Source organism: Notamacropus eugenii, chromosome 3, assembly GCF_028372415.1.
Source record: "Notamacropus eugenii isolate mMacEug1 chromosome 3, mMacEug1.pri_v2, whole genome shotgun sequence".
Taxonomy (NCBI): domain Eukaryota; kingdom Metazoa; phylum Chordata; class Mammalia; order Diprotodontia; family Macropodidae; genus Notamacropus; species Notamacropus eugenii.
In genome coordinates this window covers 191,731,780-191,744,060 of record NC_092874.1, presented here as the reverse complement: position 1 = coordinate 191,744,060, position 12,281 = coordinate 191,731,780, and the positions used below count along the sequence as shown (strand labels likewise).

The window sequence follows — 12,281 nt, the reverse complement described above, 5'->3', positions numbered from 1 at the left end:
GATAGAATTTTTAAAAATATTTTTTATTTATTTTGTTAAATATTTCCCAATGATATTTTTTGAAAAAATTTATATTTATCAAAATTTTAAGTTCCAAATTTCCTTCTTCTGCCTCTCTCCCACATTTTAAGAAGGTAAGTAATATCGATATCTATTATACATGTGAAGTCATTCTATATCATCCATGTTGCAAAAGAAAATACATACAAAAAAATTCCAAGGAAAATGAAGTAAAAAATATATGCTTCAATCTATACTCATATTTCATCAGTTCTTTCTCTGGGGGAGGATAGCACTTTTCATCATGGGTCCTTTGGAATTGTCTTGGATCATTTTCTTTTTTTTTTTTTTTTTTTTTTAGTGTATAGGGTTTATTCTACTTTCCTTAGCTTTTTCTTTTTTTTTTATTATTATTTTTTAATGTTTAACAATCACTGCCATACAATTGAGATTTTATCCCCCCCACACCTACCCCCCACTACCCCCCTCCCTCCCCACGACTGCATACAATTCTGTATAGGTTCTACATATACTTTCCTATTGAGTATATTTTCACTATAGTCATGCTATGTAGTCAGACTAAAATAAATGAAAGAAATCATATAACAAATCAAAACATGATACACAAACACATACACATACACAAACATGATCTGCTACATTTTGCAAATGACTTCCATATTTCTTTCTCTGAGTGTGGAAGGCATTTTGCCTTGAGAACCACCACTGGGATTTTTTTTTTTTAAGAAGTTCTTGCGTTATTATGAAATTCCAAGTCTACCAGAAAAAACTCTCGCACACTGTGGTCGTTGCTGTGCACAAAGTTCTCCTGGTTCTGCTCCTTTCACTCAGCATCAGGTCATATAAGTCCTTCCAGGCCTCTCTGAAGTTTGGATCATTTTCTTGATCAGAATAGCTGAGACTTCTCAATTGATCATCTCTTACTACATACAATGTTCTCCTGGTTATGCTCACTTCATTTTGCATCACTTCCCATAAGACTTCCCAAGTTTTTCTTCTTTTTTAAAAATAATTAATTAATTTATTTTTAGTTTTCAACATTCACTTCTCTAAATTTTAAGATTTATCTCCCTCCCTCTCTCCACCTCCCTCCCCAAGATGGCATACAATCTGATATAGGCTCTACTCATAGATTCATATTAAACATATTTTCACATTAGTCAAGATGTAAAGAAGAATTAGAATTAATGGGAGGGACCACAAGAAAAAAGAAACAAAGAAAAAAGAGAGTGAATAGTTCTTTCTGATCTGGATTTTTCATCATAAGTCTTTTGGAGCTGTCTTAGATCCTTGCATTGCTAAGAAGAGGTAGTTATCAAAGTCAGTTTTCCAACAATGTAGCTGTTGGTGTGTACAGTGTTCTCCTAGTTCTGCTCATTTCATTCAGCATCAGTTCATTATAAGTCTTTCTAGGTTTTTCTGAAATTCACCTGCTCATCATTTCTTTTGTTTCTTAATTTTAAATTATTTTATTTGTTTTCAGTTTTGTACAATCACTTCCATATATCTTAGATTTTTTCCCCTTCCTCCCCATTCCCTCCCAGAGACAGTATGCAATCTTATATAGGTTCTACACATACATTCCTATTAAGTACATTTTCACCTTAGTTATGTTGCATAGAAGAACTAAAACAAATGGAGAAACCATAAGACAAAACAAAACATAACACAGGAGAAAATAGTCTGCTTCATTCTGTGATCCAATTCCATAGTTCTTTTTCTGGATGTGGAAGATGTTTTGCCTCAAGAGTCCATTGGAAATTTTTTAGGTCCTTGCATTGCTGTGAAGGACTAATTCTACCAGAAAAATTCTTCACACACTGTGGTTGTTGCTGTGTACAAAGTTCTCCTGGTTCTGCTCCTTTCACTCAGTATCAGTTCATATAAGTCCTTCCAGGCTTCTCTGAAGTCCTCCTGTTCATCATTTCTTATAGCACAATAGTATTCCATTACATTCATGTATGACAGCTTGTTTGGCCATTCCCCACTTGATGGATATTCCCAGTTTCCAAATCTTTGCCACCGCAAAAAGAGCTGCCATAAATATTTTTTGTATGTGTGGATTCTTTTCCTGTTTTTATGGGATGCAGAACTAGAAGTAGTATTGTTGGGTTTCTCAAATTTTTCGGAAACCGTTCTGCTCATTTCTTTTTTTAAAAAAAGTATTTATTTTTTCCCCAATTACATGTAAGAACAATTTTTAATATTCATTAAAAAAAATTGAATTCCAAATTCCTTCTCCCTCTTCTTCCCCCTCCCTGAGATGGTAAGCAGTTTGATATAGGTTATGCATGTGCAACCATGCAAAACATATTTCTGTATTAGTCATGTTGTGAAAGAAAACATAGCCCCCTCCCCCCCAAAAAAAACTCCACCAAAAATAAACAAAGAAAAAAATAGCATGCTTCAGTCTGCATTCAGAGTTTATCAGTTCTTTCTCTGGAGGTGGATAGAACTTTCCCTGTGAGTCTTTTGGAACTGTCTTGGATCCTTGTATTGCTATTACTGTGTACAATGTGCTCACTTCACTTTGCATCAGTTCATGTAAGTCTTCCCATATTTTTCTGAAACCATCCTGCTCATCATTTCTTATAGCAGAATAGTATTTGATCACACTCATATACCACAACTTGTTCAGTCATCCCCCAATTGGTGGGCATCCCCTCAATTTCAGTTCTTTGCCACCATGAAAACAGCTACTATAAATGTTTTTGTACAAAGAGATTTTTTTCCCTTTCTCTTATCTCTTTCAGATACAGACCTAGTAGTGGTATTGCTGGGACAGAGGGTATGCACTGTTTTATACCCTTTTGGGTTCAGTTCCAAATAGTTGTCCAGAATGGTTGGATTGATTTACAACTCTATCAACACTGCACCAGTGTCCCAGTTTTCCCACAAAACTCCTTCACCATTTATCATTTTCCTTTTCTATCATAATAGCCAATATGATAGTAGTGGGGCGGTACCTCGGAGTTGTTTTAATTTGCATTTCTCTCATCAGTAGTGATTTAGAAGATTTTTTCATGTGACTTTAACTTAGCTTTGATTTCTTCTTCTGAAAATTGCCTGTTTACATCCTTTGACCATTTATCAATTGGGTAATTGTTCTTATTTTTATAAATTTGACTCAGTTCCCTATATGAGACTTTTATCAGAAAAACTTCAAGTAAGAAATATTCTCCAATTTCCTGCTTTTCTTCTAGTTTTGACTGCATTTGTTTTGTTTGTGCAAAAACTTTAATTCCATATAGTCATAATTATTCATTTTATTTCCCATGATCCTGTCTTCTATTTGGTCACAAACCAAGAGAATAGAATTTTAAACAAGAAACAATGAGTGGAGGAATGATTAGGAGGGCAGTGGAAGCAAGGAAAAAAAGAATGCTAAATATGGCAGAAAAACTGGGAGCCCCAATCCAGATTTCAGGTAGCTCTTTGTTCTCTCAGTTCTTCATAAATTATTTAGGTTGAACCCCAGAATCTGTTGTGTAGCCAGAGAAAAAAGGGAAGCACAGAATACTAGTTGCTACTCAAATTAGTGCTAATGAGTAGGACACTATTTAACAATTCTGGCTTCCTTCAGAAAGTGATAAAATTGTGAGAAAGTGGTTTGTCAGCTTGAGAACTATCCTCTAAAAGTATAGTATATGAAATGGGAAAATGGTCTAAAACAACTGTGATAAATTCTATGCTTTCTAATTTATTCCTTTGCCATCCACCATGGGTGTTATATTTTGTTTAGGAAGATGCGTGCCATAGAAGCCATAGACCCTTGTATTATAGGATCTAATGACCTAGTTGGAGAGACAAAGCACACACATAGTATATACTTAATGCCATGCTGTCTTGAATTGTTACTTTGGCTTCAAAATAAATGATCTTGCCAGTATGTGCTATAGGAGTTCAGAGAAGGGATATAGTTAGAGGGGTCATCCAGACAGTGATAAATTTGAAGTGTATGAACCTCAAAGAAGGAGAAGTTTCTGAAGGATGGTGGTCAAACTAATTTGGGGGTCTTGGCAGAGTCTGAAAGTAACAAAGAGGAGTAAGGAGAATTCTGACTACCCCATCATGATTGGGGAGTTGTGTATGAATAAAAGTCCAACCAATACTAGAAAGGGTCAGGCGAAGATGCCAAAAGACAAAAGTGAGAAAGGAAGACACTTAAAATGAAAGCAAGTATTCATGAAGTTGCCCTTACTCAGGATGCATCTTTTTGCTATTTTCCTTGCAAAACACTGAAGCTGCCTTTCCTCCCTGTGTCTATTTGTCTTTAGCTCTGGATACAGACACTACTCTCAGCTGTCCCAGAGACACTGCTAGCATACCCAGGGGAAGTCCAAAATTTTCCAAATTTTTGAGGTTAGCAAGGTCATCCTCTGGTCATGGGAAGAGGAGGAAATAGGGGCTCTCTCCTCTCATCCTCCTCTCCCCTTCTCCCAATAGATTCCTTCTCAGAGAACCTTTCCTGAAACTGCTTCCACAACTGGGCTGGCTAGATACCAGAATGCTTGGATTTCAAGCTAGTCTGTTATTTTTACACAATTTCCATAGAACATGATTGAGTCTCTTTAATCCCAATACACTTCCTGTGTACCCTCATTTTTTTTTCATCTGTTGGTTTTCACTACTTTTAAACTGACTTCTAAACCCATACCTGTTAGAAATTACTTTGATTCAATAGATATGTTCTCATATGATAAAGGTATGAGGGTTTAATATCTTGTTATTTACGTGGGGTAGGGTGATCAATTGACTGATTGACTCAATCAAACCCCCTCCCTTTATAATAATAACACCATAAAATATTAGAGGAGAATGGAAAGTTATATATTGCACTGGATAGAGCACTGAATTCAAATGTGGCCTTAGATACTTACTAGCTGTGTGACCCTGGGTGAGTCACTTAACCTTTGCTTGCTTCAGTATCCTCATCTTTAAAATAGAAATAGTAATAGCACCTCCCTTGAAAGGTCATTATGAGGATTAAATGAGATAATAATTGCAAAGTGCCTAGTGCCTGGTATAGTGCTACATCAATGTTAGCTATCATTATTAGCTACAATTCTTAAATAGATCTGTGATCTCATCAGTGTGGATTTTGGATTTTCCTTCTAACAATGCAAAACACATCCCATCTGTATCTGCTTATCTGCCCATTAGTTTATCACAGGGAGTTCATTCAAAAAGCTAGAGGCCTTCCTTGATTTCACTTGACTTCTCAAAGATACCAATGGAGCATTCTGGTTGTCTCTCGCCTTCACAGAGGGAATAGCTCATTTCTTCTTCTTATCATGTATTTCCTTGATGATATTTTAAATTTCTTTTCTTTGTAGTTCCTCATTGGTTAGAAACAGGGTGTAACATCTTATGTACCTCTCCGTTGTTCTCTTAAGTGATGATCATTTTTATTTCTTGAGAAATTGTTATGTTCCATGTCTCATAGACTTATAGCAACCCTGGCAAAATGTTGGTATTAAAAAGATGGACCTTTGTTTCCAGGTGAAGCTTAGGGCCGTTAAAAGAGCTTTGCAATTTCCTGAAGACAACTTCCTCCTATTTAATATTAGGTCTGATTCACTGTTCATTTGTTCTGTTTGTCTTGTATGTAACTGGTGGACAAGCTCTATAGGTTGGTTGACCTTTCAATAATCTGGGCGATGGACATTCTTAATCTATTTAGTCTTTTCAGTATGAATAGCCAGGCCAAAATCTCTTAAGTGATTATAGATCTTTTCCAAGAGGCTCTGTAATATTTTGGGACTTCATGCAACTAGCTCAATGGCAAACAGGAGCCTCACCATTCATAGAGAATCCCTCTTTCACCTAGCTGTGCAGTGGATCCTCTCCATCACAGTGGCAAACATCTTTTGGTGAATAGCTATCTCCTTGGCATTTATGCCTTGCCAAATATTTTTGTTCAAGAGAGTTATTGAAAGGGGTTATTTCTATTGTTATGTCTTTCAAAGAATCTTAAATAATTGTGATGCATAGATAGGAGAAACTTTGTTAACAGTGAGTCTTTAGATGGTGTTTTGCTTTACTAAATCAAATTTTGGCTTTTTCATAAGCCAAAAATAATACAGATTTTGTATATTCTATGGGCAGCTGGGGGATGTAGTAGGTGGAGTATCAGGCCTGGAGTCAGGAAGAATCATCCTCCTGAGTTCAAATCTGGCCTTAGATACTTTCTAGCAGTATGACTCTGAGTAAGTCACTTCACCCTGTTTGCCTCAGTTTCCTCATCTGTAAAATGAGCTGGAGAAAGAAATGGCAAATCATTCCAGTATCTTTGCCAAGAAAACTCCAAATGGGGTCATGAAGAGTCAGATACTACTGAAAATGACTGAATAACAACATTTTCTATAGTCAGTTGTGAAAAACTAAACATGTGGTCCATTATTGAATATTATCTGGGAAAACCAACTTCTCTCCTCTTGTTATTCTCATCCTGAATGGCCTCTATCTGTGTATAGATGAGTTTTTATAATCTGTATAGATGGAAAAGTGGGTATAATATAGGTAATTATTGCCCTTTTAAAAAAATTTAATAAGGCCTGTGGTTTTTCCATACCTTTTGTATCTTCTTTTTCTTCACATACCTTATGAGTCAATCCCTTATGTTAAGTCCTGAAATAAATCAAAACCATGGGTTCAGGAATAAAGCATCTTTAACCGAGATAACAGGATAGCAAACCTGCCACTCTGGTAGATATCCAGTAGATTTCCCAACCAAAGAGACCCATGAAAAAGTTTTTTATAGTTATAGGAGGAGAGGGGGAAGAGACAGTATTAGGCAGCAAGGCCTGGTCATGAGATCCCTGTGGCCCTTAGCAATCCTAGCAAACTAAGCTGCTTCATTCTGGCTGTTTTGTCCTTCATTCCGTGAATCCCAAAAGAAAGGAGCAAGGACAAAAAAGACCTTGATTCAACTTGAGCTTAACAAGATAAGATCTCAGGATGGGAGTGTCTAGGCTGTGGTTCATCTCAACCTAAATATCTTAAAAATAGGAATGCAAGGACATGACTGAAATTCTGACATTACAAGGATCATTTAAGGGAATCCAGTTAGTATTAACAATTTCTATCACAATTAGATTAACAATTTTGTCTCTCAAGACTCAAATTGTGTTATATCCAGCATGGATTTTTCTATATATCTTTGCTCCATTGTAGCTATTTTACTTATCTTTTTTTCTTCTTGGTACCAGTTCTATTTCTTCTTTAAGAACATCTGGAACTGTAATGTTAAAATCCAAATGTGTGGCTCCACTGTCCTTATTGGTAAATATTGATTATATTACTATCTTGACTGTTTAGATTACTGAGGAGAAGGGTGTTGAGGAGGTGCCCTATAATTCTAACATTTGCCTGCAGTATTCTTTGTAACTCCCAAGAAGTATCTAACACATGGAGAGACGATGCCAATTTCCTCTACAGTCTGGTTGGCATGGATTTTAAAGAGCCCAGGTCTCTGACTGTGAGGCCACAGTCAGGTTGTCACCAAAAGACTTCCCCTTCTTATCAGGCCTTCAAATCTGGCTTTATGCTCAAGTAATTGCTTGAAACTCAGATGATACCATGGAAGGGACTGAGCTCAGGTTAGACTCGCTGAGAATTATTGCTCAGAGGTTTGAGGATGAAGTCTGAAGAAATGTGATATAAACAGTGAAGCAGTTCTTTAGTACTGCTTCCTCTTCCTCCAGACTGACTCTCACAGTGCTCTCACATTAGAATTAGTTCAAATTTCTATCTCATTTTTTTTAAGTTTTCAACATTCACTTCCATATTTGAGTTCCAAATTTTCTTCCTCCCCTTCCTCCTTCCCAAGAGAGCATTCTACCTCATCTTTTTATATCAAGCAGAAATATCTAAAAAATGTTTCCTGCCATAGGAAACAAATTGTACCTCCTGTAGACTGAGGCAGCTGCTTCCTTTCCTGTGGCCTTTTTTGAACTCAGGATTTTGTGAATGTTACAGTACTCATACTATCTCTAGGGGAAAAACTTCTCTATCCCCAGGTGTGAACGCTACACTGGCAAAGTGTTTCTTTTTAACTGTCTTTATTCTTATAAATGATCCTAGGAACAGAGAATAATAAATATATATAAGGCACCTCAGAAGCCAAATCAAACTTGTTTTACAGTGGAAGAGGCAGAGACCAGGGAGGTGTGGTATGTAGAATATCCACCTCATTTTTTTCAGACCCAGGCTAAACTGCATTTTGTTTTCCATTTATCCTACTTTTCTCAAAGGAGTGGGTGGCTTGTTGGAAGAGCCTGAGGCAAGGTCTCATTTCATTAGCTCTGAAGTACTTATTTTAAGAGTCCTTTATCTGCATAAGGGAGACACCGGGTATCATAGGACCAATTTTTCAGCCTAATAGGCTGATGCAGTGCTGCAAATTCACCAGAGATTTAGTGAGATGAATTGTGGCAACTGACCAGGGTCACCGAGAGTCAATTGCAGCTGAAATAACTGAACAACAACCAAACAAAGAAGGGGACTGACTGTTTAACAGAGTGGACTAGATGAAAGAGGAGTGCATGGGGAGACCGCTGGGACTTTAAATGGTTTGGGGCAGGTCATCAGACCCGGAATTGACTGTGGAAAAAAACTGAAAGAATGAGATTTGGGTTCTGGGAAGGAGTAAGAATTAAGGAACACAGAGTTTGGCGAAGGAGCTGTCTACGTTAGTAACTACTTTTCTAGAGAAAATTGTGAGTGCCGATCAGTTTCCAAGATCTGCTTCCATTTTCTGACCTATATCCCGTTTGGGGCAGCCTCCAGTGAAGGGGAATATTGCCTAAAGGCTGCACCTGTTTCTTTCCCCCACATTCAGCTTGCTCTTCCCCAGGGAGCCCATTCTCATTCCCAAAAACCAGCATCCACAGTCCCAGTTGCTTCCTGTGCCAGGAGCTTTTGTCTGCCCTAATGGGGCTCATTGTTTAGCAAGTTTCCTTTAGCTCCGGTTTTAGGTTAGACTCTCCAACTGGCTTAAACAATGAGCCCCAGGACATCTGCAGTAGTTTCAGAAAGCAATCCCTCCTACCTGTCTGGACGATGTCTGTCTGTCCCAGTGGTAGGTTGCATCGGGATCTCAGAGGTCTGGTTGCTTATTGGCATCCTACACAGAAAGAGATACTATTCAGAAAACTTCACCTGATTAGCCAGTAACTACTTACATGCTAATTAACAATGCCCACCTCCCTTACCAGCCCCCTACTACGCCACACTTATTTCTTCCCCTTATTCAGACCCTTCCTTTTCATAGCTTTGGTTTGTATTGTGAAGCTCAGAAGCCATTAGGAACTAAAGATAAGCCCAAATAAGAGTGATTTCTTTCCAGCATTCACAATTCATATTCTGATGGCATGGGTACCGATATTATTTGTAGTGTCCGGTCCACACTATGTTCATGTCAGGCAGCCCCACTCTCTAAAGTCACTCTGACCGCATCCTAATAGAGGTGCCTTTCCTTGTACCTAAAGGGAAAAAAAATGTTATGTTCAATTGTTGTATTCTTTAGAAATATGATCTTTGTTCCTTTAAGAAGTTCCCTTTGGCTCTTAAGTCCTGTGAATGAGGGAACAGAGGGTTTATTGACTAACAGAGGAGGTTTTGAAGCAGGAGCTCTGAACTTGTGATCCATAAACTTAAATTATTTTGATAACTACATTTCACTAATTATCCGTTTCCTTTGTAAATTTCCTTTGTAAATTAAATGCATTTAAAAACATAATTCTGAGAAAGGGTCCTTGTACTTTAACAGACTGCCAAAGGAATTCACGACACCCAAAAAATGAAGAACCCTTGCTCTAAAGTAATAAATTTTATGTCCTTCATATTTTGAATAATATGCCATATGGTCTACTAGATAAATCATTCTCCTGGCTGGCCAGTAGCCCTGAAAGAAATGTTGTTCTGCCATGGTGGGAATGGGAAAGAGTCTAGGTATTCCCAGAGGAGTACCATCTGGTGGCAAGTGGGAATATTGCAGACTTTTGGGAGGCTAAACTGCATCTTGCCAGAGAGCAAGTGATTTGGCTTACTGGGGTAGAGCCACCTGGTGGAAACCACAGATATTTCACTCCTTTGCTGGATCATTAATATAGTGACACATGGTCCTTCTGAAGGATTAAAGCAGCAAATTAGCCATTCTAGACTGCTGCTGCCATTGAGGTACCACAAGTGCTAATGCTATATGCACAATATATGACACACAGTGCACAGGTGTCACGATGTTTTTTTGGAAATAGAGAATCAAAAAACAAAGGCTTTAAGCTGAAACGGAATTAGCATGAGGCTGGTGGTGCAGGGGAACAATGGTAGTGGCTGTGGTCCTTTGCTCTCAGAAGACCAGAATGACATCACTATGTTGGAGTCAAGGTACAGTTTGACTGTGACTGATGAGACCAGTTGACATTTGAACAATGTAACCACCCTATTGAAGTTGTGCTCTCTGTAGTAGAGTTTGAATGCTTGGCAGTTCAGGTCAAGAAAGGACCTCATTGTGTGGTACCTTATCTTGCCCGGTGATCTTCAGAATCTTCCTAAGACAATTCAAATGGAAGCAGTTCAGTTTCCTGGCATGGCAAGGGTATATTGTCCAGGTTTCAGAGGCATACAACAATGAAGTCAGCACAACAGCTCTTTGATGTTCAGTTTGGTAGGCAGCCTAACACCTCTTCTCTCTCACATTTCCTTCAGAGCCTCCCAAACACTGAGCTAGCTCTGGCAATGTGTGCATCAACCTCATTGTTGATGTGTACATCCCTGAAAAGTATACTGCCAAGGTAAGTGAACTTATCCATAGCTCTCTATTTTCTATAACCAAAGGTTTCACATATGGATGGTGTGGTGGCAGCTGATAGAGTACCTGTTTTCTTGGTATTGATTTTTAGGCCAAAAGTAGCACAAACAGCAGAGAATCAATCCATACTTTGTTGCATCTCAGCTTCAGAGGCTGTATTGAGTGCACAATCATCTGCAAACAAAAAATAATGCACCAACACTCCCTCCACTTTGGTCTTGGCTTGTAGCCTTGTAAAGTTGAAGAATTTGCCATCAGTATGGTAGCTGACTTTGATGCTATGTTTGTCCTCACTGAATATGTTTTACAACATGGATGAAAACATCATGCTAAAAAGCATCGGAGCAAGCACCCAGTCTTGTTTCACTCTATGGTTGACTAGAAAAGCATGAGAGAATTGTCCATTATCCAGAACCTGGACATGCCATCATGAAATTGACATATAACACTGATTAACTTCTCCTGGCAACCAAATTTTAACATAATTTCCCATAAACCTTCACAACTGATAGTATCAAAAGCCATGGTCAGATCTACAAATGTTGTGCACAGATCTCTATTCTGCTCCTAGAATTCATTTGGAGTTGTCAGGCAATGAATACCATATAGACCACACCTTGGCACAGGACAATCTATTTCCTTTACCTTTTTAGAGATGGACAGTGGAGGTATCCTTGAACTGCTAGGGGATAATCTCCTCCTGCCATAAAACCTGGAAAATTACAGTCAGTTTTTGTACAAGCATTTGACCCCCCACCTTGTAAATCTCAGCTGCAATAGAATCAGCACCAGGTGCTTTGCCACAGAAGAGGAGCTTAATGGCATTTAAAACTTCTTCTTCAGTTGGAATTTTGTCTAGAGAGGGATTGACTTCAATCTGAGGTAAATAGTCAGTAGCTTCAGCATTGATTGATGATGGTCTGTTGAGAACACTAAGTGTTCAGCCCATCTCTCCGGGATAACAACCTTATCACTAATCAATGTGGCTCCATCAATACTAAGTAGCTGAGATGCACCCATAAAGAACCTTCAGGGTATCATAAAAGCGCTTTCAATTGTTACTATAAGCATAGAACTGAACCTTTGGCCCATAAAGAACCTTCAGGGTATCATAAAAGCACTTTCAATTGTTACTATAAGCATAAAACTGAATTTCATCTACCTTCTTACTGAGCCAAGAATCCTGCATCTAAGCTTCACTTATACTTTACTTTTGATAGAATTAAATGCTGCCTTCTTAGAGATGGTCAAACTATCCTGCTCATAAACCCTGTGGAGTTCTCAGTTTTCATTTAGCAGCTTCTGAATTTCCCCATCCTTTTCATCAAACCAGTCTTGATGTTTGCAAGTGTTCTGACCCAGATGAGCAAATGCAGTGCTGTACACTAAATCTCTGAAAACTGCCCACTCCTTTTCTGCTCCACTGTTGCCAACTGTGTGTTGGCTC

The 12,281-nt window shown here is 38.2% G+C and overlaps 1 long non-coding RNA gene across 1 annotated transcript; it reads right to left on the bottom strand.

Moving 5' to 3' along the window:
• Positions 1-553: 553 nt before the first annotated feature.
• Positions 554-9,389, bottom strand: LOC140533661 (uncharacterized). Its single transcript, XR_011977021.1, has 3 exons — positions 9,237-9,389; positions 9,074-9,148; positions 554-6,651 (listed from the first exon to the last, which is right to left on the bottom strand). It is a non-coding gene; the product is annotated as an uncharacterized lncRNA (long non-coding RNA).
• Positions 9,390-12,281: the final 2,892 nt, after the last annotated feature.